Below are 25,611 nucleotides of genomic sequence, written 5' to 3' on the forward strand. Positions count from 1 at the left end.
CTTTAATAATTACAGAATTGAGTAAATCTGTGGGTACAAATTTGCCTCCTCAATCAATACCTCAGCCTTTACTTTTCTAAATACTTGCAAGCTTTTAGATAGCATGCTTTTTCCTGGGCATTTTTAAACTAATAACCTCCGAACTTGTTTGGGAACCTCTTCCCCCTTCAACCCTTTAACACAATCACTTTCAGAAATATGCTCTTTTTCAGGATCAACAACATCACCAATAGTGCCAACAATATATTCTTCACTTGTGTCCTCCAAAGACAATTTGGACAATCAGCACTGGTGTTCTGCTTACCAGAAATTAACTCCATATGAAAACTGAATTCATAACGTTTAGCAAGAATGCAAGTATGTCTAGAAATTACTTGAATAAGTGCCATTACTTGTCAACCAACCAATTAAAGGATGATGAAATGCTTTAGTAGTGCAACATCTCCCCTTAAAAAAGACTTGAAGTGTCCACTGTCCAAATACAGCTAGATGCCTCCCTCTCAATAGTGGAGTATCTCCCCTCAGCAAAACCTAATGATTTAGATGCAAATGCTATTCTTTTCTTTTTACATTTGTTTCATGGAAGTCTTTGAGTTAAAACAGCTCCTATAACTTTTTTACTGGCACTCATAGGGACTATATATTTTGCCATTTCATTAAAAGATGCAAGAGCAGGAGCAACAATTATTTTGTATTTAATGCTTTCAAAAGGCTATTGATCATCTGGTCAAGTCATTCATCCTTGACATTTTTTTAATTAAGTTTGCATGGAAAAAGTGAGTAAAGAAAATAACTCCACAAAACTTGAATAATACTCACATAGCCTAAGAAGAGAAGAAAATTGCTATATAGAAGTAGGAGATGGAATTTCTTTAATACCACCTCCACGATGGAATGACATAAGTATTCTACATCTTTGAGTAAAAATGTGTGTTTTGTCTTGTTTTGTGCAACCATACCCTTTTCATTCAGCTTAGATAGAACTTTGGTGACAATGGCACTGTGTTCATCAATAGCTAGATAAAGCAAAGATAATTATATTATTTTCTAAAGCTGCAACATCCTCCGTGTTTCTAAATAGATTATCCATCAGCCTCTAAAACACTGAGGCTACCAAAGTTAAACTAAACGGCTTTCTGTGTACATTAAATGCTCCATCTGGTGTAACAAATGCTGGAAGATGTTTATATTCATTTTCTTTTTGGAAACATTTTTATTGATAGCTTTAGCAGGGCATAAGATAGATGACAGGTACATACATTGGTTATGGCAGAGCATTATAAATAGCAATGTCAGTACATTCTGCAAGATATTAAAATGACATAATTCCATCTCCATTGGTACATCTCTGGAGTCCCCTACTCCCTCCCGCCTCCTAATCAGAATCACTATCCCCACCTGGCAGTGGTGGATCGCACAGATAACCTCTATATTCATTCCAGGCACCCCAAATTTTATCCCATTTCCGAGGGCACCCTGGTGCAGGTACACCACTCTTTCCGCCAACATTGCTGCATCAAGATCTCTGCCCCAGTCTATAAGCGCGGGTACCTCGCCGGATCCCCAATTTTTATATATATTTTGTTTGGCGTACATTAGACCCAGTGTTACCCAATCCTGGACAGGGTTGGTAAGGTCGTTTGGCTCCCAGATGTTCAGCAAACAACACCTCGGCTCCGGGACCACAGATTTCTTCACCACCTGTGACATTGTTCTCATGACCTTAGCCCGATACGCTGCTATCTGGGGGCATTGCCATATCGTGTGAAAGAATGTACCCTCCTCCCCACAACCTCTCAGACAAAGGCGGTGCGCAGCCCGCCCTATGGTGTGTAAGGTGACCCTAGTGTAATACACTCAATGAAGTATCTTCAGCTGTACCAGACGGAGTCTGGAGGGTATGGCCACCTCCTGCGGGGAAAATAGTGCTGTTTGCCATTCCGCCTCATCTAATTCTCCCAAATCAGTAGACCAACTGCTCTTTAGTTTCAGTGTTGGGTCCGGCAAGTTATTGACTAGCTTGCGATATGTGAAGGAAGTCGCTTTTTTGGGCATGTGCTCAGTAAGTAGTCTGTCTTCCAACGGGGTGGATTCAGGCACATCAGTACCTGGTGGGTTAACCGACCCTAGGGCATGACTAATCTGCAAATACCTGAATTTCTCGGTGGGTTTCAAATCATACTGGATCTGAAGCTGGTCGAAGGATATTACAGCCCCTCCCTTCCATAGGTCCCCCACCGTGGAGATACCTATCAGGTCCCACGCTCTGAAACCCTTGCTATTGCGAAGTCTGCCCAGTCGTCGTGTGGACCAAAGTGGAGTCATTTGAGTAAAAGTGTCCTTGCATTTAAGACGGATCTGCGCTTCATTCCAAATGCCCACTGTGTGCGCCATCGGGCCCAGGAGGGATGAGGTGCCCACTTATCATACAGTGCGGAAAGAATTCCTGCCTCTCCCAACTCATACCTGTCTGCTTGGAATGCTGGTTCTGTTTGGGGAGTGTGTAACCATTGGTTTATTATTTTTAATTGGGCAGCCCAGTAATATAATTGGATATCCGGAAGGGCAACACCCCCGTCATACAAGCCCCTAATTAACTTGCCACGCGATATGCGCGCTGGCTTATTACACCACAGCAGGCCCGAGACTAACGCATCTATCATTTTAAAATACTTTATAGGGACAGGAAATGGAGTATTTTCCAATATATACAACAGTCAGGGAAGCGTCATCATTTTATAAAGGGCCGCCTTGCCCAGAAGGGTCAGGGGTTGATTATGCCAATGTTTCACATCACTCCGGAATCGCTCAAGGGGGGCTCTACATTTTGAAGAAGGAAGGCACTCGGATGAGGCGTTACCCATACACCCAGATATTTAAAGGACTCTTCCGTAACCTTGAGGGGGCAATCTGCCGGGAGCAGCGGGGGCAGGCCTTTAAGAACAAATAAGACAGATTTGGACCAATTGATGTTATAGCCGGATGCCCTTCCAAAAATTTTGCAAATATTCAAGAGCACTATGATAGACCGTCTAGGGGAAGTTAAGTACAGAAGTACATCATCTGCATATAGAGAAATGGGGTCCTCCCATGTTGCAGTCCAATTTAGCCCTCTAATCATGGGGTCCCATCGAATCCAGGCCGCCAATCGCTCCAATGCCAGCGCAAAGAGCAAAGGAGACAGCGGGCAGCCCTGGCACGTACCACGACCCAACCAGAAGTCCCTAGAAATATGGCCATTGGCTACTACGTGTACCAGAGGATGTGAGTATAGCAATTTCACCCATGCACAAAATTTGGGACCAAAGCCTAGATGTCTGAGGACCGCGAACAAATAAGGCCCTTCCACCATATCAAATGCCATTCGAGCATCTAAGGAAAGGATGACTGCGGGCTCCTGAAGACACGGCATATGTGCCACTACTGCATGTACCCTCCGCAAGTTAAGTGCGGTGTTCCTATTGGGCATAAATCCGGACTGATCCGGATAGATCAGATTCTCGAGATGTGGGGTGAGTCGGATGGCAATCATTTTAGCCAGAATCTTAGCTTCTGCGTTGAGCAAGGATATTGGACGGTATGATGAACACTCACCTTGGGAGTTTGCCAGGTTTCGGCACTGCAACTATAGAAGCCATGCGCTGGTCACGCGGCAGTTCCCCTGCCTCCAAGCTGTTTAGAAACATTGTCAGGAGATGCGGGCCGTTAGGTCAGATGTGCGTTTATAAAGTTCAATGGGGATCCCATTAGGTCCCACAGCCTTTCCAGACTGTAGAGAGTGGATGGTGGACAGGATTGCATCTGTCGTGAAATCAGCCTCTAGAGTTAGGGCCGCGTCTTCTGACGGAGCCGGCATTTGGATATCCGTAATGTATGTTTGCGCCTACTTCGTTGTAATGCGAGAGTTAGAAGTGTAAACTTGTTTAAAATATTCAGCTAAGGTGTTTACTATTTCGTCGGGGGTAGTAACGATTGTGCCAGTCGAAGTGCGGAGTTGAGCTATTGTTCTCTGCGCTCTGTCTCTCCTGCTAACCACGCCAAGAGCTTGCCCGCCTTGTCTCCTACCTCATAGACAGTATGCCGAGTAGCTTGGAGCCGCAATTTAACCTGTTCACCTTGGTATTCCTCTAAGCGTGCACTGTTTGAGATGTAGGCTTTGCGCCGTCTCCAGAGAGGGGTTCTGTTCATACTGTGCCTGATGCACGGCCAGTTCAGCCTCAAGCACATCTAACTCGTCTCTTGCCGCACGTCTATGGCCCGTTATGGAGGCGATTGCCTACCTTTCTCAACACAGCCTTGTATGCTTCCCACAAGAAACCAGGGGACTGTACAGAGTTCACATTGTCCTGGAAATAGTGCTTTGTAGCTGTGACTATATCCTTGCGGATCTTTGGAACCTGCAAGTAACCAGGAGCAATAGGGAAAATTCTATTTCTCACTCTAATGTGCATGGTATAAGTCAGGAAGACGGGTGAGTGGTCAGATATGCCCCGAGGACGTATCTCAACTTCAGCCAACTGGGGCAGGCTGTCGGCAGAAATAAAGTAGTCTATACAGGAGAGGCTATTATGTACTCCTGATTGAAAAGTGTAGTGTCGTTCCGTGGGGTGTCTATATCTCCAAGCATCTGTGAGACCCAGGGCATCAATAAACCCTGTCATACGGGAACCACCCGTCCCTGTTGTCCTACAAGGGTACCGGTCCCTGGCGCCGCCAAAGACTGTATTAAAGTCGCCCCCCATAAGCAGTTCTCCCTCTGGTAGGCCCAGTAGGAATGTGCTAAGCACCGGGAAGGCCACAGAGTGGAGGGCAGGAGGGATGTATATCGACACAATATTGAACCGTTTCCCCTCCCAGTGACATGATGTGGCCGCAAACCTCCCCTGAGTATCTGTCCAAGTGTGATGTATGATCAGTGGAAATTGCTTACGAACCAGAATGCCCACCCCTCTAGAGCCCGATGAGAACTCAGAATGACCTATCATTCTGTATCCCCAGCGGTCCATAGCTTTACATGTTGAACCCATCAGGTGTGTTTTTTGTAATAGTGCCACCGCTTTTGCGCAACGTCTCAGGTATTTCAACACTAGCCCTCTTTTGATCCTATCCCCCAGACCATGCACATTCCAGGTAAGTAACGTCAAGGGAGACACTGGGATCGTAGAGGGGACATCAGTACCAATTCCAGAGCATGCCGACATTGTCCCATCCGCCATTAGTAGCATATCGTTTCAAACCAACCTCAGTGCAGCGCACCCTTGCAATAATACCATGCACATTATCCTTCAATCTTTGCCCTGAACATAAAACAGTAAAACTTTGAACAAATCGCAGAGGCCACCCTTCCCCACCCTGCCTCCCTGCTTGACGGAATTACAACAACCCGCCACCCCAACAAAGCAGAGCGCTTAGTACCCATTCCAACTCTTCAACGATGGGGGAGAGAGAAAACTGCTCCAGCCCCCATAGAGCCCTTGTACTCCAACATTGTCATGAACCCAACGCCCCTGCTGAATGCCACTAGAGAGAAAATCAGAGGAATAGTCTTTTTTTTAAATGTCTTTAAACAGAATCTAGGCCGGACATTTCCACAAAACATAGCAAGAAATATCTTAGAGTGGCTTCTCAGCATGACCGTAGCTATAAATCTTCATATCCTACCATACAGCGTCACCAAAGCTGGACCAGTCCCAAGGAAGCAGAGCACAGGTCCTTCACGCAGTCACAATGTTGGCCCCTCATCCTTAGTATGTCAGAGTGTTTGGGACCCGCATTCATTCTTGTTCCACGCCGTCCTGTCGCGCGTCACGGTTCACGATGACCATTGCGACCCTGCCTCGATACCTTACGCCAACCCTCCAGCCAGTCTTGTGCCTCCTCAGGCGTGAGGAAGAACACCACTTTTCCCTTATCCTCCACTCTCAATTTGGCTGGAAATAGCATGGAGTATTTTATCTCACGTTCCCGAAGGGCCTTCTTCACATCAAGGAATCCCCTGCGCTGCTTCGTGACTGCCGCAGTGTAGTCTGGGAAGATCGTGATAGCGGCGATGTCAATGCGGATCGGCGGAGTCCTTCCGGGCCACTTGCAGGATTGCATCCTGGTCCCGAAAACTGAATATGCGTGCCAGGATAGGGTGCGGGGTTGCCCCAGGTTTTGGCCTGCCACCCGGGACCCGATGTGCCCGCTCTACAGAGAAGAAGTTGGATAACCCTCGTGGTTGGAGGTGAGTCGTCACCAGATCCTCCACAAAGAGGTCTAGGGCCGGTCCCCCTGCCGTTTCCGGCACGCCAATTAGGCGAATGTTATTCCGCCTCGAGCGCCCTTCCTGATCCTCAAGGCGGGCCTTTAGAAACGTATTATCCTCCTCCAGCTGACGCACTTGTTTCTTTAGGGTGGAAGTGTCTGAGGAGAGGGCTTCCGTTGTAGATTCTACATCCGAAATTTTGGCGGACATTTTGTTGAAATCAGCACGGATTAATGCAAGGTCAATCGCGAGAGTCCCAATTCTGGAGTCCACTTTATTTAACGTTGCCATAATATCCTGCAGGATGACTTCCTGCGCGGTTCCCCCTGCTGCCCCTGACAATGAAGGGATTTCCTTGTCCTGCGCTTCCCCCAGCAACTTGGAGAATGCTAATTTATCCAGCTTGACTTGGTTGGCCCCCTTTGAGTTCCTGCCGCTCATGGTAGCGGTGGAAGGGAAGAGTGCGCGTTGAACAGTACCCCCAACAATAGGTCCCCACAGGATAATTCACTATATCCTTTCAAATCAGTAAATATGAGTAAGTCCCAATCCTTGGGATGGGGAGATCACAAACGTCTTAGTGAGGCAGGTGGTTAACAAAGGTGTGACCCCGCAGCGGGTCAGGCGGGTGTCCGGTCGTGAGGGCGGACCATTTAAAGCAGAACGCCTCTCCAGATCAGGTAAGTATGCTAAACGATCCAGCAGAATGGAGCAGCGCCTCAAGGGAGATAAATGGCTGTCCAGCGGTGAGTCCACTCTGCGCTAGTAGGTCGCGCTACAGGAGAGTGTGGGAGGCTTTAACCGCTCTATCTAACCGTCCTCGGGCGCCCCCGCCTAGGCAAGCGCCCTGTTCAGGCCTGCGGGTGGCATTCACAGTCGCAAAATGGCTGCCAGTGGGTCCATCAGGTCGCCGCTCTGACCAATCGGGGTTCCTGCCAAGATGTCACCGACGCTTATTCTTCCCTGCCAGGTCGCTCCGCGACAGCCTGCCTCCTACTGCTTATTCTAGGACAGAGAGGTGGGAGCGCGTCACCCTTCGGCACTGCCGTTCCCCCTGGACCAATCCTCAGCGCTTCCCCCACCACCCCAAGGCCAGCCGTAACGCAGTAGATGCAAGCGCGCGATCTACTGCGCTTTTGATCTCCTAATGGCGGCAGGTGTCCTTCTCAGTCCCTGCCCCGACCGACGAGCTGATCTCCTGTAACCCCTGCCGGGGGGATTCCACCGGACTCTGCGCCGGGCCGCTGTGCGCCGCCTTCAATCATGACCTCCACAAGGATAGTCAGGGGGCGGGGGGAGCTCACCGACCATCGGCACTTCCGCCCCCTCCGATCCGGCAAGCAGGCTTCCTTTACTGGGCACTCTCACCACTGCGCGTCCCGGCTGCTGCACGTTGCTAAGCCTCAGCTCTCTGCCAGTCGCCACGGCCGCTGGAAAGTCTGTGGGTCACTGCATTTGGCATCGGACGATGCCGCTCACCTTCCACCATGGTCCAGAGAGTTTTGGGGCTAATGAGGTCGCGGTAATCAGTAATCGGATTGACTGGGCTCGGTGTCGGAAGCCCAGAGCCTCTCTAGGCTGCGGCCATACTTCTCGGCTGCTAGCCACGCCCCCATTCATTTTCAGTTAAATTTGATGGTAGGCAGTGTCTAAGTCAAGAGTTGAGAATATTTAGCCTGCCCTATTTGGGAGAAAATCTCCTGTATCTTAGTAGGGGACAGTTTCATAGAATTTGTTTAGGAGATCTTAAGTCGGCACATAAGCTTAAATCTTCCAATAATTTTTTACCTGAATAATCGGAGGCTCCCATTTAGAAGATTCCACTAGTTCTTATCACACATTCACTACACATTTTTCTAAAAATGCAGAAAGATCTTCCACTTTCCCCAATTCATTCAAAACACTTTCTACAGTGAGTCTCTCTCTAATACAAAATAAAAGAACCCCAGTACCTGCTCTATCGCCATCCTAATAAATGTTGATGTTTATGAGCAACATATACTTTACCTAAAATATGTTTTTAAACACCATCAGGATTAAAAGAAAGCCTAATATATCTATGGTATTGCTACAAAATGAAAATGTTTTGATATCAGGTCCAAAAACAGCTCTCTCTCTCTACAAGACATCTTAAATAACGAATCAGAAATAATTGTATATGGCGAACCAGAATCTGCTAAAATAGCTGTTCTAATGACATTGATGTAAATATCACAGTTGTACAAACGGATACATCCCAGGAAGTGTCATCAATAGCATCCAGTTTGGATTCAAGCTTGGTGGTGTACTTAATCCTGGGGTGGTGGGAGAAGCAGGTGGTCTGAACATAATATGAAATGTATAACTTCCACAATGTTATGTTTGTAAGGTATATTGACCTGCTTTTGAGATGTTTATGAGTAGAAAGCAGAAGAATGTGTGAGCAAATTGCAGGTTAATGATTTCAAACTAAGTTTTGGTTATAAGATCAGCAGAAAATAGATGGATTATCTTGATTTATGGTTTATGGTGGTTGAGGAACACTTATTTACTAAACGTCACAGAAAGGAGACAGCTTGCAATAGTTTATTACCTGCCAACAGTTATCTCCCTATTAGTGTGAAATGGAGTATTCCATTTGGGGAGTTACTCCATGCAAAAATAAATTGTTGCACTAAGGAATCATATGAGACTGAGAAGACTAACATGCTAATTAGATTCTAAGAGATAGGCTACCCTAACAAAGTACTCAGAACAGCTGAGCAAAAGATAGCACCATTGAACGAGAGGATCTAATCTTCAATAAGAAGCACAAAGATTTTCCTATAAACCAGATCAGGCTCTTTACGGACTTCAATAGTAGATCTGCTGACATTAGACGACTTATGAAGAACACACACTGGGGTATCCTAGGAGTGGATGCTGTAATTCAGTACTCAAACCAGTGGTGGGGCCCCATGTAGGGGCAACATATGGGAGAGCAAGAGCATTAAAGGACACATTAACACATAGGGACTGATTACGAGTTTGGCAGTCCCACAGTGGATGGGTCATTGTGGAACTGCGAAACCTGTGGTGGACTGCCTGCCAGATTAGGAGTCAAATACTGGTCTGGCAGGCGGTCCTGTGGCGGTCTGGCAGGCACATTGAAGAGCCTGACATGCAGACCACTACTCTCAGAGCACAGACTGCACCTTACAGGGAGGCACTCCTCGCATGCAACCCTTGGGCCCAGAGGCAGCTGGGGGCCCTAGTAGGATAGTTGCCTCACCGCCAACCTTTTCATGGCGGGCTCACCACCATGTTAAGGGTGATGGTGAGGCAACTCGGAATATGGTCGGCAGTCCTGCAGCGGCACTGACTGCATGTTGCTGCCTCAACCCTCACCACCGCATGGGATCCTTGATCCCGGCAGTGCTAGCGGTCTCAACGCAGTCCGACCACCACAGTCGAAATATTGCAGGCGGTCCTGGAGTGCGGCCGTGATTAGACCACCAACATGAGTTCAATGGTCTTATGGACTACCAGACTCGTAATCAGGCCCATAGTTCCCAATTATAGAACATATATATTACATAATGGAAGTGAGAGAAAATTTGCACTGTTTATTACGTGCACAACGGACTATTGTGTTTATATCTTGGAATGCCCAAGCAATCGATGATACGCTGGCAGCACAACTTTCCCACTAAAGAAGAGAGTGCTGAAACATCTTCATGTCATTAAAAACCATGACACAACATATCCTGTTGCAAGACATTTTAATCAAAAACATGACTGTAACCCTAACATCCTAAGCTATTTTGGTATTGACAGGATTGATAAATCATCAAGAGGTGGGGACAGAGAGAACCTACTCCAGATCTCTGAATCACATTTCATTTTTAACCTGGATATTAAAATTCCTTGAGGTTTACATATCGATGAGGAAGTTGCTATACATCTATAACCAGAAACTGCCTCTCCTGGACTAGACTTGTGACCTGCGATATGCGTCTCGATCCATACTTTGTAGTGTAGTTCCTATATTCCCAATAGGCTCTGCGCATTGGAATAATATATTCAGCAGTGTAGACGTAGGACTGGGGTTATGTAGGTCTCTACTGACTATATTAGACTTAAGTTTTGCCAGCTAGCTCAGAGGTCACTAGAAACTTTCTCGAATAAACGAGGAGGAGTTTAACCTCCCTGGATAGACAAGAAGGGATTAGCTTCTGACAACCATATAACATGACAACTTTGCTCCCTCAGAATAAGAGTGTATCTCTAGAGTCGTATAAAAACAATAGACAGCTATTTCGCTCAGTCAAGTGTACATACTTAGTTTCACCAGAGTTTTCAATAAAAGGTTGTTATTTATTGAGCAGTCTTCTTTCTCATACAAGAGAAATGAATTGCCACAATTGCAATACTCATAGTAAAGTAAAGTGCGTACAGTAAAAGGAGGATTAAGAAATAATACTGTAAAAGCATTGATATGGTTTCTTAGCCATAAGATACTTTAAAATAGATAAAATATATACATACTTATATACATTGACTAACGTACTCAACTGGTGCTTCTAAATACGCCTACCCCGGTGTACCTGACCTAAGCCTAATACGTGGGAAGAAGTAAGTAAGTAGCAGTTTAAGTTAAGTTTGTTTTGCCAAGAATCTGACTCAAGAATTCTCTCTACGGGTTTAGTCAGCTCCGTACCTGGATATTAGAAAGCAGGAGGTCTTGTATCTCTCTCTCAGGACTCGATATCCCAGTAACCCGCGAAGGTATCTGGATTTCTCGGCAGGAGAAAAGACAGCGTCTCTCTCAGTGCGTCAAAGAGGAGGGGCAGCTTCCGTGGGCTCTCGCATCAGCTGGGCTCTCGGGCAAGTAGATAGCTGCTCTGCTCCAAAACCACCACCGTGTTTGCTTAAGGCAACGTTGGTATATTTATACCTGAAAGGTGCCGGGTTTGACATAAGACGTCAATAAAGATGTCACTAAGAACTGGTCGTTCTTACAGTGCTTTACAGGAGTTCTAGGACGAAATCAAAACAAAAGCAAGGGGGATTTCCCAGGTTGCTGGAGGTTTGGATTGTTTAGAGAACTCGTTGTGCTTTCTAGGAGTCTGGGGAAGTAGCCTTGCTTAATGTGACAGCATGTGCTACGACTGAATATGGATATGATTACTATGCCTTTATAGGGATATTATTGATTATAACCGAACAATGGCATAAAATAGAAATATCGATTTAGGCTCCTGGATATGTTATGTTATGTTATGTTATATAACGCTTGTATAGCGCATGGCTACCTCAACAACGAGGCGTCCCAGCGCTTGCAGACAGGCCCAATTACATAACAACCGGAGGGACGCGGCAGAATATCAGATCACCACAGAGCCCTAAATGGAGGAAAACAGCCAGGTTTTTACTTGTTTTCGAAAATATAGGTGATTTGTAGTGGATCGCACACCTAGAGGGATAGAGTTCCAGAGTTTTGGGGCCAAGAACTTAAAGGATCGGCCGCCAGCTCTGCACCTCTGGATCTTGATAGTACAGGCAAGGGAAAGGTCCGCAGACCGAAGTGCACGCCGCGGAACATAAAAAGAACAGATTCCTTGCAAGATTTGAGGACCTAAACAATGCAACATTCTGTGGATGACACACAGGGTTTTAAATTGAATGCGCTGTTTAACGGGCAGCCAATGGAGTCTGCGTAGGACCCGAGAGGTGTGGCAACATTTTGGCAGGCCGAACAAAGTACGGGCCGCAGCGTTCTGAGCTCTTTGCAGTCTATTGACTACTGTCAGATTGGACCCGAGCATTAAAACATTACAATAGTCTAGATGGGATAAGACCATAGCTTGGACAATTGTCTGACGGATGGAAGGTTCAAAGAAGCCGAGAATAGGTTTCAAAGAGCGCAGGCGACCATAACAAGTACCAGCTACTCTCTTCGCATGGGAGTCCAGGGTGAGTGCGTCATCTAAAATCACACCCAGATTCTTAACTTCCCTCTTGGGTGTAGGAGGGGGGCCCAATGTAGGGGGCCACCACCGCTCATCCCACTGTTGAGTGTCCAAGCCAACAAAGAGGACTTCAGTCTTGGAAGAATTCAACTGAAGGCAGTTCTCCGTTAGCCAGCTGGAAATGGCCAGGATATCCTCTTGGAATTTGACTTGATCTCCCACGGTGTCATTAGAAAAGGTAAAGATCAGTTGTGTATCGTCCGCATAGGATATTAGTTTGATGTTACGTTCCCAGGCCAATGTGGCCAGGGGGCGGACATACACATTAAACAGCGTGGGGTTGAGGGCAGAGCCCTGTGGGACACCGCAGCCTAATGGAAAACTGCCGGATGAGTACGGAGGGGCATGAACCTGGAAGGAGCGGTCGGATAGAAATGACACGAACCAATCCAGAGCTTTATCTCTGACACCTATCTCCCATAGTCTCCTAACTAGGATCCCATGGGAGACGGTGTCAAACGCCGCACTCAAATCCAGCAGCACCACAGCTGAGGTGCCACCCCTGTCCTGTGTCACCCTTAGATGTTCTGTAACGGCCAGTAAGGCTGACTCCGTGCTATGTTTAGCACGGAATCCGTTCTGAGACTCCTCCAAGATCCCATTAGTCTCCAAGAAACCCGTCAAGATGGAGTTTACGTGTGCCTCCGTCACTTTGGCCAAGTACGGAAGCAAAGAGATAGGCCGGAAACTTTCTGGCTTGGAAGAGTCCAGGGTGGGTTTTTTTAACAAGGGGACCACCTTGGCATGTTTCCAAGATTTCGGGATAGTAGCTGACTGCATAGATTTATTGATCAGTTCCCGCCCTTCCGTCATGATGGAATCCTGAAACAATCTAAACATCTCAGGTTTGACAGGATCTTCCGGGGACCCTGACTTGATTCTTAAAGTCAGGAGTTCCATATCTGTCTGGGAGATGAGAGTAAGAGTTAGGAGGGAATAGGGAAGGCTCAATGGATCAGTAGCAGATCTGTAGGACATAGATGGATCTCCAGAATTAAATGTGTTGTAAATCCCCTGTACTTTGTTTATAAAGAAGCGAGCCAGATCTTCACATTGTAGGTCAGATACTATGATGTTATTAGTCCCCACAGGTGATTTAGTAAGCTCCTTCACTAACGCGAAGATAGTTTTTGTACGATTAGTGCTGGCTTTGATCAGATCAGTATAATAACTAGCCTTGGTCTTTTTTATAAGCCTGTGATAGGCTTTTGTAGCGATTCTAAAATTGGATTTGGCTACAGGATCATACGATCTCCTCCAGATACGCTCAAGTACCTTACACTCCTTTTTGGGTCTCGCTGGAAATGCATCCGTAAGGATGCATCCAGCTGGAGACCAGTAGCGATCACTTTGGGGGGAATGACGGACCAGAGGGTGCACAAGCTTTTCATCCTGGATTCGGGTGCGCGAACGCGCACGTCGCCTCCGTCCACGCGTGCGCACACAGCCAGCCACCACACGCGCGCTGCTTACTTTCACTTTACATCCCCCCACCAGTCATCAGATCTTTTTACACACGCATGCATACATACATACATACACACACACACAGACACACGCGCACACACACAGGCACAAACACACACACAGACTCACGCGCACACACAGGCACAAACACACGCACGCGCGCACATGTCCCCCCCCACTCACCGAGTTCTTTTCCTGTGTCCCTCTCTCCTTCGGCAGGCAGCGGCAGGCAGCGGGTCATCCTTAGCAGCAGGCGGGGCTCTCCACGAGCACGGGAGCCCCGCTAGCTGACGCGCAAATCTTCCGGCAATCTTCCGGCTGACGGGCACAGGGGCGCTTCGGCACAGGAGCGCGGGGTAGGCTCCCGTCGGCTTCCTGTCTTTTTGCGGCCCCGCCCCCGTCCCAACACAGGTTGCCTGGCTTCCTGTACAAGCCGGGCTGCGGCGGTGAGTTTTTATTATACTTGTCTTCCTTTGTGTGTCAAGCTACCCATTGCACCTTTGAGTTTTGCCAAGCACCCTGCATTCACTCTGCTCCTTATGCTCGGTTTTTATTTTGTTCTTCTAGTTGTCCTAATTTCCTTCCGCAGTTTTATAGTATTGGATATTTTGTTGTTCAAGAGTGGTGTGTATTTTCTGTATCTGTTTATTATTCAGTTACGAAGAGGAGGTGGCGCCATTTCGGAAACTTGTCAGTGGACAACCTCTAACATTTCTTATCTGGGTGGACATGTGGCCTCCAGAGCTGCACTCTGATCTCAATGCTGCTCCATTTTGCTGCTGCATAAGTCATAGGTGGGCTGCATCATTATATGTCAATATGCAACATATTTTATATGTCCCTTTTTATAAAAACAAAACGTAACTACTGCAAAAAAAAATAGCCAATGCATGCCATTTACAATACTAAAAGCTCAAACTTTTCCTAATGCGAGACCTATTGCATTGCAAATGCTTGTTTTTGTTGCAAGCGCCTCACAGTACCATAGCTGGGACTGCCTACGTTTGGGTCTTGACATTTTCCTAGGTATGAAATGATCCAAAGACTCATTAATCCATTCTCTATATGCTAGATCTGCCTCATCCAAGTTAGCAGGCCAATCAGGCCGGGAGTTTATAAGTCTGGCCTCAAATAGGGCCCCATCAAGTTTTTGCCATGCGCGTCTCCAGAAAGGAGGAGGAGGCTTTCCCCCAGAGCTAGCTGGAGTCTTAACAAAAATCTGCACCAGGAAATGGTCCGTCCAGCTAAGAGGACTGGGAGTGGAGACTAAAATTCCCTGGATGTTTGAAAACACCGGGTCCAGTAAGTGGCCTGCTAGATGGGAAGGCCCCACAACCAGCTGACATAGTTGGCAGGCTTCCATATCCCCTAAAAACTTAAGTATAGCCGGGGAGTCACAGGACTCCAAATGTAAGTTGAGATCCCCCAGTACACTAAAGTTAGCTGACTGCAGAATAAGGGCGGAGGCATTGGAAACCAACGACTCCTGGAATGCACTCGCTAGTCCGGGAGGCCGATAAATCAGCAACCCAGTAAGAGTGAAGGTATCAGAGACCTTCAACTTATAGAGAGCGCTTTCACAGTTGGCTATCCCTGCAGGGGAGAGAGTGCAAGAATAGATGTCTTTAAATATCACTGCCAGTCCCCCTCCCCTACCCTTAGATCTGTTCTGAGTTTGAATAAGATAGTTAGGAGGAAGGGCTAAAGCAGTGATAGCCAATGTGTCATTAGTCAACCATGTCTCTGTTAGGACTAGCAGGTCAGGAGAGTAGTCCATGAGAAGCTCGTGAATATCCTCATGATGTTTAACAAGGGACCTACAATTGAGGCTTAGTATATGTAGGCTCGCAGTAGTTTTTTCTTTGTCAGTGGGGGCCGGTGGAGTAGGGCCTACCTCCGTGGCCTCGAAACTGCAATGGTCACACCGCAGATCAAGTGAACCGGGATGCCATGAGTGGGCCACACAGGCCGTTTGACAACGAAGAGCAAGTAACTCCTCACGGGCAAACGGGGCCATGCCAACAGACTAAGTAACCAGGGGTCCTGGCCACTGGCGACGGACCAGCGCGGACGGGCGCAGACGGGCTCGCCTTTGGCGACCCGCCGGCTGCCCGCCGCGCGCGTCCGCTGCGCGGGAAAATGCAGAGGTCCCTAAGTAGGCACCAACCCCGCCTCTGGCGATGGAACCACCCTCAGGGGGCGTGCCAAGATCTTGAACGCCCTCCACAACAAACGGCACTTGCCGCGGTGGAACGAGGCGCCAACCTTAATGTCAGCAGGTAAGGCACAACAGTGAAATGTTACAGTATAAGTCTTAAAAACATAGATTTAAAAAAAGGTTTTGCCAGGCAACACAAAGCACCCTACACCGGCAGCACCTCCGCGCCTAGTAATCAAGCTGCAGAGGTCCCTAAGTAGGCACCAACCCCGCCTCTGGCGATGGAACCACCCTCAGGGGGCGTGCCAAGATCGTGAACGCCCTCCACAACAAACGGCATTTGCCGCGGTGGAACGAGGCGCCGACCTTAATGTCAGCAGGTAAGGCACAACAGTGAAATGACGGTGTTACAGTATAAGTCTTAAAAACATAGATTTTAAAAAAGGTTTTGCCAGGCAACACAAAGCACCCTACACCGGCAGCACCTCCGCGCCTAGTAATCAAGCGCGTCCGCTTCGATAAAAACACAATACCCACTCCACGATCTAATGTCCATCATTACTAAAAACTAAGCAATAGTAAACATTTAAAGGTGCATGTGTATTCCAACCCACCCCAAAATACATTTTTTGCATTTGAAATGGTGTATGCGAAATACATGAAAAATTATATTGGTACTGTACGCTTTTCAAGCAGTGTAATCATTCAGTTAAAACGATGCATATATATGATTAGCTGAACGATTTGCGAAATTTACACATGAAATGGCTCTTAATACAGAAAAGAAGGTCGAGACCATTCCATCACATATAAATACACTCGCTGTAAATGTGCTAGAGGCTGAGGTAATATATTGTCTCTAGAGTTCCTAAAAATAGAAGCTCTGTTCTCTAAGAATAGTTCTACTTTAAGCAGAGTACAAGTGCCTGGAAAAAAGGTAATTATTTTGGAAATGAAGAAAAAAATAGTTTTGATTTCAGTGGGAAAAAATATAGTTCCAAATATTTTCAGTAGCTTTTGTTTATCAAAGCTGAAGGCCGAATTCAGAGTTCAGGGAACGCTGTGTGCTCGTTTGCTTGAAAGTTATTCTTTTTGTTCAGGGGAGAACATTATTTCAGACAGACTCGCAAAAAAGTTGTCTACGGCTTCAGGTGAAAGTTCGATTAAGTTCGAAAATGCCGCAACTGAGCAGTCTCGAGCATGATTGCTATCGTCAATGTCAGGATCAGCAATGCTCAAAGAAGGTCGTACCTGGGTGATGTTGCTCTCCTCTTGTACTTCACTACCACCTAATCGTAGTGGCGAAGTCTCAACGAATGCCGTCATCAGGATGGGTAACCGCTGGGGACAACACGATGCATGAGCCGTTACAGGACTTAGCAAAGTATCTGTATCCAATGGTACTGCTGATGGTAGTGTAAGACAGACGTCCAACACGCATTCTTCTCCGCATAGCATACATCGAAGCACAGGTAAGATGCAATTCTGCCAGATGGGTCTGAATGAAAGAAACCACGTCATATTCAGATCTCTTAGCCGGGCTAATCCAAGGACTTTAGTTATGCGGTCCCGATAGCGTATAGCCAGGATCGTTTCTTCCATTGTTGCTGGAGTCTTGTCTGTGATTGGCTTGCCATATCGAAGCAGAAGTATCAAAAATAAAATGCCTGCTACGAGTCCCAACAGAAGTGGTAGGCCGCCAAAGACCGAATGGACAAAATTAGGAAAAATGCCCAGAACTGTTTCGAAGGGTGTTAACAGTCCCGAAAAAATTGTCTTAAATATATGTGGGATACCACTGGTATCAGACATATTTAGGATTTGGCTTAGCATTTCTACGAAATGCACTGGGCAGTTTGTTGATAAAAGAGTATGTATCTCTGCCGTTGTCCTTGCAACTTGCAGATCATACGTTTCTTTTGATGACGTCAAGGGCACCGTTGTCTGTAAGAGGACAGACTTGATTCTGCTCAAAGTATCAATTCGAATAGAAAAGATATTCAAAGAAGGCCACATTTTTGCCTCCATGTCTGGAGTGCTGTTTGGATACAATACTTGCATACAGCAAGTGACCATGGAACTCACGCTTACAAGATAAGCTTTTCCTGGCACCATGCCACAACAGCTGTGGTCCACTATTAGAATGTAACTCCTGTTAGAAAGTCGTCTAAACAATGGCTCTATTCGTGTTGCAGGTGTGCCATGCTGGTGACATGAAAGGTTATTTGAAGTCCCCTCACAGGCCCCATGCAGGTCAATACCTTGGCACAGAAGTATACCGCTTAGTGATTGTTTACAATTTTTTCCACTAAGAAATACATTCTGTTTCTTTTCACTATAACATGTGTGTGTGTAAGGCAATTTCCATGATGACTTAATGTACCCTTTACCCAACCTTTCATACTGGCCCGCTGGTATATACTCTTGACAGTATTTAAATTGGAAAGTTGTTATCGGAATTGTGATTATTCCATGTATTATCCATTCAATGACCGGTCTTTCTGACATTGTCAATGGTAATCTCTCAAGTTTTTCAATGCTCAGAATAGTATAGTCTGCTCCTTTTTGTGCCAAACTGATTTGTGTATCAGTAAGGTTAAAGATAGAGAATAATGACGTTGTGTTGATTAAACGCCAGGGCGCATAGCCTGAACGCAGATTTTGCAACGTCCAGCCAAGCTGTACAATAGAACGTAATTGGGACTGACCGTGTTGTAACATTAGTAAGTCCTGCTCTATGATATCAATAGCAGAGGATACAATACTGTCCAGTGAATATATTCTGGAGGACAGAGTCATTAACCCATTGTCCACAACAGAAAATGATTTTTCCAAATTAATACGATCAATTTCTCGTATTTTTTCTGCTGTTTTAATTTGCATCACTTTCCAAGCTTCGTTGTAAGTAGCATATATACCGGCCGCTATGAAACGTTTTTGACGCTGTTTGCGTGGCCCCATTATGAAATCACGCAAGTCAGCACCGTCTTTAAGTGAAGTCAAATGTTGCTTAATTTCAGCCAGTGTGGATTTCTGTAGCCATTCGAGGCAGAGTTTCCCTACACTGTATGTTGTGACTATCCCTGGATGTTGTCTCTGGGAGTATCTTGGGTCTGGCCTGGTCATTTTTAACCCCTGCGTTTTGTTCAGGAATCTATCTTGACAGTTATTTGTGTCTGTGGGCCATATCAACCATTTTTTCCAATCAGGATGTGTTCTGTTTTGGTTAAAAATATGGGATACGTCTATTTCAACATCTGTAGTGCTATTACTGTCAGGGGATGGCTTTGGAATAGACGGTTTCTTTAAGTCTTTAATTTTGGCTAGGCCAAGACAGGTTGTCTGTTGAATTGTGTCATTCAAGAATATAATTTGATCATGCAGGCTCTAAATAATGCTTCTAATCCTTGGACCTGCCAATCTTTGGTACCCCAGATGGTTTTTGTTTCAATGTTGTTTTTCCAGAAATCAAAACCAAATGTGGTCATTTTTTCATAAAATGTTTCTGAGTAGATCAATTTAGTATTTGTCAGCATTGTTTTCATTCCTGTCTTATTTAATAATTTGAAATAAAATGTTTCTGCATCACTTATGTTAAATCCCGAGAAGTACGGGAATTTCCCGAAAAATGTTTTTGAACTACCTTTCGGTGGAGTTGCACAATGTTCCCATTGATTATAATTAAAAACATTTCTAGGTTGAGCAGATTTATGCAAATAGTGATGTGCAAAGTGATTGTAGCAGTACATTTCTTCATAATTTGATGAACCCTGTAAATAATCATGTTCTGTAAATAATGCTGACATTACTAAATCTGACATCATATCATTAATACTTTCAAAGTCCCAATCATCAGAGAATGTACTCGGTTTTACAAAGTCACTTAATGAAACCTTGAACTGGTGTGGATATTTCAAGAGCTCGACCGGGCCATAGATTTCGTAATCGGTTTTGTCCCAATCTACCCCACCGGGTATTGGATTGGCTGTGACCTTCACTGGTGATAGTTCTCTTTTCTCGATGTGAGATGACTTGTGTGGCTTTAGGACCAAGTTGATGTTCTGACTTGCTGTGTCCATTGTACTGTATTTTCCTTCAATGAAATTTCCCAAATAAAGAACCATGATGAGCCAAAGCAGGAGGAAAAGTACACCCAACACAATCCAAAATTCAATCCATGGAGAAATCAGATATGTTTCTTTGAGTTGATGAAAGAGTTCTGTTACTTTGTCTTTAAAGGTTTTTGGTGTTGGCTGTTCTTCAGGCTCGCTTGGATCCTCAGAAAAGTCATCGAAATTGATGAAGAAGCCAGATGCAGTTCTGTCAATTGTTGCAATTGCTTCCGCATTTTCAGTTGCTTTTGCATTTTTTGTTTCATTAGCATTGTTGGAATCGCTTCCGAATTTTCATTTGCTTTTGGATTTTTCTTTGTTTCATTAGCATAGTCTGAGGCTACATCGTTGTAGACAGGTGTATCTTGACGAACTGTTGCAATTTGGGTTTCAAGAGGCACAAGTTCCATGGCATTGTTGCATAGTCCTTTTTTATTCACTGCAGGTTTATCAAATGTGATTAGTCTCTCAGTTTGAACCTCTTGTATTGTAGCACGTTTTGGTGCTCTGCTACATCTTGGGAGTCCACTGGGCCTACTACTTATTATTGGCCACATGATTGTGGTTTTACCAGGTCGATGGATACAACTCGGTTCTCCTTTTTACCAGCAAGGGGCGGTAGTACAACTGATCTCGTTCCGCTGACAGCTAAGACAGGTACTGCTTTTCTATAAGAAGGCCCAAATTCCTTCTTCACCGCGATCTTCTCTCTGACCAGATCCCCAATTTTTGGAATCCAGACAGGCCTTGCTGGGACAGGTGGTTTATCTTCAGTGGCTGTTGGCTGCTGTTTTAACTTTACGTTGCTCAGGCCTTTTCTTGTTTCATTTAAGTCCTGTAAAATAGCCAAACGATCTTTGATATCAAAGCATTTTTCTTCTACCACTGAAGTCTGACTATCTAAGTCCTGAATATGCATTCTAGTCCCGAACAATAGTTCGTACGGACTGAAAACTTTTAGAGAATTTCTTGGTAGATTATTATTTTTTTTTAAACTTTATTTTTTCAGCAGAATAAACAGTACAGTCCCCCCCAAAATTGGCATCAGTATAGATAAATACAGGTGTACGCAGTTCACAAGCCTAGCACGGCTTCAATAGTTGCAGATAGAACAGGAGGTGCAAGAATCAGATCCACGGGATACAGTGCAAGTATAGAAACTGACAATAGGGAACATGTGTGCAGTCGTCAGGGCATTACCCCAGCCCCTACTCTCCCTCCCCATCACCCGCCACCCCTTCTCAGGACCCGATTCCTCGGATGAGAACAATGCAGCACTAGTAGCATCGGAGTCGCTGTCAGTCGACCCCACAGCACACATCATACGCCATGCAAGCAAGTCCTCCTGTAGCCGCTCATCCCTACGTGTATGTTGCATGTGCGTTTCTTCAGCTAATGTCCATTCCCCCACATCCCGAAGCCACAATGTCATGTCTGGTGCCCTTTGCCCCATCCAGGTGACAGCCACCCGCCGTCTAGCCAGTACCAAAAGCAGCTGCAGCATATTATAGGAGAGATTCCTCTTCTTAGGTTTGGGGACCAGGGCTAATAAGCAATGGATCGGGGTCAGGTCAAGACGCAGTCCCGTGACCCTCCGGATGTGGGCTACCCTCCAGAAGTCCCCGACCAGCGGGCACTCCCAGGCTAAATGGAGAAATCCGGCTCCGACCGAACCACACCTAGGACAGGCATCCAATTTATCCGCCGCAATGCGGTGCAGGGCGACCGGGGTTACGCAAGTGCGGTGCATGAAATTAAAATGGATCAATTTGAAACGTGCATTACACGACACCTTCTTGGTAAGCGTCCCTACCCGTTTCCGTTGTCCCGGGTCTAAGGCAACCCCTAGATCCGCCTCCCATGCCGCCCAGGACGGGGATATCGGAGGCGCTGAGTCGCATCTCATCGCTGTATATAAAAGCGTTATCAGTCGCCGTCCCGTGCCGCACGATAGCAGGATATTCAAAGTATGGGACACCTGGGGCGCCTCAGGGAACTGCGGCCATGTCCCGCAGGCCTCCATAGTGAAGGTATTGGCCCCCAGTAAGACTGAAGGTCTCTATAGCTCTCTCCAGGGTCACGAAGGACTCGTCCGGATACAAGTCTGCCAAGGTGTCACAGCCGCCCTTACGCCATTCCCGAAACGACATGTGCTCCTCCATTAGTGTGACCGGTGCCAATATCCATATTGGTAGCTCCCTATGAAAAGGGGCCCGTCTCAGCACCCTTTCCACCGCTCGTTGCCAAAGTCCCGCAGTATGGCGGACAATATACGGCAGGTCGCCATCCGCTCCTCTGCCTCGCATCAGAGCCACTTGCAACACCGTCTCATCCGCGCTACCAGCCAGGAGGCGCAATTCCCAATTGTCCGCGCCCGCGAACCAGCGCGCAGCTGGTATAAGTTGGGCCGCGTAATAGTATAAATCAAAGCGCGGGGCTTCCAAGCCCCCCTCCTCCCAGCGTCTGACCATCGTACGTAACGCAACTCTGCTGCGTCTGCCTGCCCAAAGCAGGGAGGTAAGCATTGTATTAAGCTTGTTGAAAATTCGAGGAGGAAGAGGACAGAGGGTATTCTGTAGGATATACAATACTCTAGGCAGCATCACCATCTTCGAGACGGCCAACCGTCCCATGAGAGAGAGTGGAAGCGTATTCCAGAAGGATACAGATTGTTGTAGGGAACTGAGCACACGGTCGGCATTCCGGGCCAGCAATTGTTCATCAGAGACAGCCACCTGAATACCCAAATAGCGGAAGGCCTCCATCTCCCACCGCAGTCCCAGGGGCGGGAAACCCACACTAGGGTCTTCACTGCATCCCGCTAGGGGAAAGATCAGGGATTTCTCAGGATTAAGACGCAGCCCAGAAGCTGCACCAAAGCGTTCCAAGTGGCGTAACAGGATCGGTAGCGACTCCCGTGGGGAGGTCAGGTAGAACAACGCATCATCCGCATAAAGCGAGACCAGGTGTACCACATTTTAAGGTAAGATGGCTAAAAGGGAAATCCGTTAAAATCAAAGTGCAGCCCCCACCTCAACAGAGGGTAGTTATAAAGTAAATTTCCTGTTCTCTGCCCATATAGATATTCAGCTAAACAACTCAAAAGATTGAAACAACAGGAGAAGCGAACCAAATACAAGGAGCTCTTCTTAAGAAAGAGAGGTAAATAGTTCAATCGGCTATAATCTATCAGCAGAGACCTAATCAATAGATCAGTATTTCTAATATATATTAATGTCCTCTGATGTACCCCATTAGGACTATGAGAAGTAATACGGAAGAAATTCACTGAATACCATAGATGTACTAATCTGGATCCTCCTTTATATAGAAGGGGTAAGAGTGTGTACCGAATGCAGAGAATTGAATGAAAGTGTCCTGTACAAGTTCCCCACCCTGCTCGTAATAATTTCCACATCGAAATGGATTCGGAGGGAAGTCGGATGCCCACAGAGGTTAATGTAACGAGAAGCCTGAAATATAGAGCTAACTGAATATAAGGCATATAATGCATATATAACCAAAACCAGCGAGTATTGACCAATTGGTTAATACACATGTACTTGAACAACTGTATCATCATTATGGGAACATGTGAGAGATATTACTGTACAGTATGTTATTATATTAAAAAAAAACCTGACTCATTAGAGGTTTATAACCTATACTTAAAGTAAGTGACACCCTATTCTTTCTCTTCATATATTTGCAGAGAGGGTACAAGTCACCACTTATTCAAGTGAGAAACCCCGATTAAAGAAGTCCTGAAGAAGGTGCCAAAATATCGCTTGTTCTGCACCGAAACGCGTCAACGCATTTTTGTATATACAGAGAATCCAACCAGGGCCCAATAAACAACTGATGTACATGTATTACTGTTACTGTTGTTTAAATTGATGAAAAAACTGCAAGCCCTTGGATCCAGAGACAAGTAGTGGCAAAGAGACCAAGTAGCCACATTTAAACTAGGGGTTGTATATTATTAGGTTCTTGTTTACCATTTCCATATATGAGTTGTTGAGATGTCCTATGTGTTTTATTCTGTTTTTAATTTTAAATTTTGAGTCGCACGTTGTGATGAAATATTGTGATTGTCTTTTATCTTGTGTTTTCAAAGAAATTCTTTGAAATTTTAAATTATGATGTCTAAGCGCTTATGTTTTTCATGTATATGGTTTTATTAAAAATAGATTGTAAACAATTCAATTTGGTTGTGGAAATTAATATATTTTCTCTATAGTGTGGCTAACGGGCCTTCCATATTCAGGTTTGTGTGTGTGCCCATAGTGGAATGAAAGAATAACGAGTGCTCCCCAGGGATTTCCTTTTGTACCACATCCCCCACCCGTATTCCCCAGGGTGCCATCTCCGCACGTAGTGACACCGCCAGGGGCTCAATCGCCAGAGCGAACAGGAGCGGTGACAGGGGGCACCCCTGGCGGGTGCCCCTGCCCAACTGCCACTCCTCCGAGCGGGCCGTGACCCTGGCTGTAGGCGCACTGTATAGAATACGAATCCAGGCGCAGAAAAGGGGCCCCACCCCGCCAACCGAAGCACCTCCAATAGGTACCCCCAGCTAACTGTATCGAAGGCTTTAGCCAGGTCTATCGAGACCAGGACTTGAGGATCCTTCCTATTGCGCACTTCATGTAGAACGTGGTTCAGGCGCCGGAGATTCATGGCGGTGTTGCGGCCTGGAATGAACCCGCACTGATCAGGATGAACCAAGCGCGCCATATGTGATGCCAGCCGGGTGGCCAAGATCTTAGTAAGGATTTTGGCGTCGGTATTGATTAAAGTGATTGGCCGGTAGGCCGCGGGATCACAGCCATCCCCACCCGGTTTTAGGAGCATGCAGACCTCACCCTGCTGCATGGTGGGCAGGAGTGCGGCCCGCTCCATCGCTTCATGGTAAACCTGCAGGAGGTGGGGCGCGAGGGTATCAGCAAACGCCTGGTAAAACTCAGGGGGAAAACTGTCACCACCCGGCGTCTCAGCCTTCGGTAGGGCGGCCAACGCCACTTTAACCTCATGAAGCGTCACTGGAGCATCCATGTCCTCAGCATCCTCTTTAGAGAGGGTCTGAAGGGGCAAATCCCGGAGGTACAGCTGATATGACGCCTCTGTCACCAGGGGGTCAGCAGTATAGACCTTCTGTAGATGTGTGCGGAGCACCGCAAGAAGGTCCCGTTCCGAGTGTACCAGGACCCCAGCGGGGTTTCTCAACGCAACGATCCGCGCAGGGGCCTATTCCCTTCGGAGAATCCAGGCCAGCAATCGGCCCGACTTGTCCCCCTCTCCGTGGAGGCGTTGGCGATATCGACCAAGAGTGAATCTGTCCAGCCGGTCCAGGATATCATGGACGCCCTCTCGGGCCGTCCGCTCAGAGTCCATGTTCAACCCATCCGGGTCCGGTAAGGATTGGTAGTGGCTGAGGCGCTCCTCAGCACTTGCGAGGTCACGGAGCAGCTGTTTACGGACTCCATATGTCAGACCCATACATGCGCCCCGCACGACTGCCCTGAGGGCATCCCATTTGGTCGCAAAGGGGATATCACCCAGTTTAGATCCAAATAGGTACGCAGGGACTTCTCCACATGGTCCCGTCCCACCGGATCCTGTAGAAGATCCCCTGGC

General features: G+C 46.6%; 2 long non-coding RNA genes across 2 annotated transcripts in view; one reads left to right on the top strand and one right to left on the bottom strand.

The window, feature by feature from the left end:
* The window catches only part of LOC144753827 (uncharacterized), a 137,866-nt gene extending 113,895 nt beyond the window's left edge, over window positions 1-23,971 (top strand). Inside the window, exon 3 of the long non-coding RNA XR_013594552.1 lies at window positions 23,687-23,971. This is a non-coding gene — a long non-coding RNA (uncharacterized LOC144753827). The remainder of the gene's footprint in view (window positions 1-23,686) is intronic.
* LOC144753826 (uncharacterized) overlaps window positions 1-25,611 on the bottom strand; it is a 194,483-nt gene that overhangs the window by 135,947 nt on the left and 32,925 nt on the right. The gene's annotated exons all lie outside the window — the stretch shown is intronic.

Source organism: Lissotriton helveticus, chromosome 5_1, assembly GCF_964261635.1.
Source record: "Lissotriton helveticus chromosome 5_1, aLisHel1.1, whole genome shotgun sequence".
NCBI lineage: Eukaryota > Metazoa > Chordata > Amphibia > Caudata > Salamandridae > Lissotriton > Lissotriton helveticus.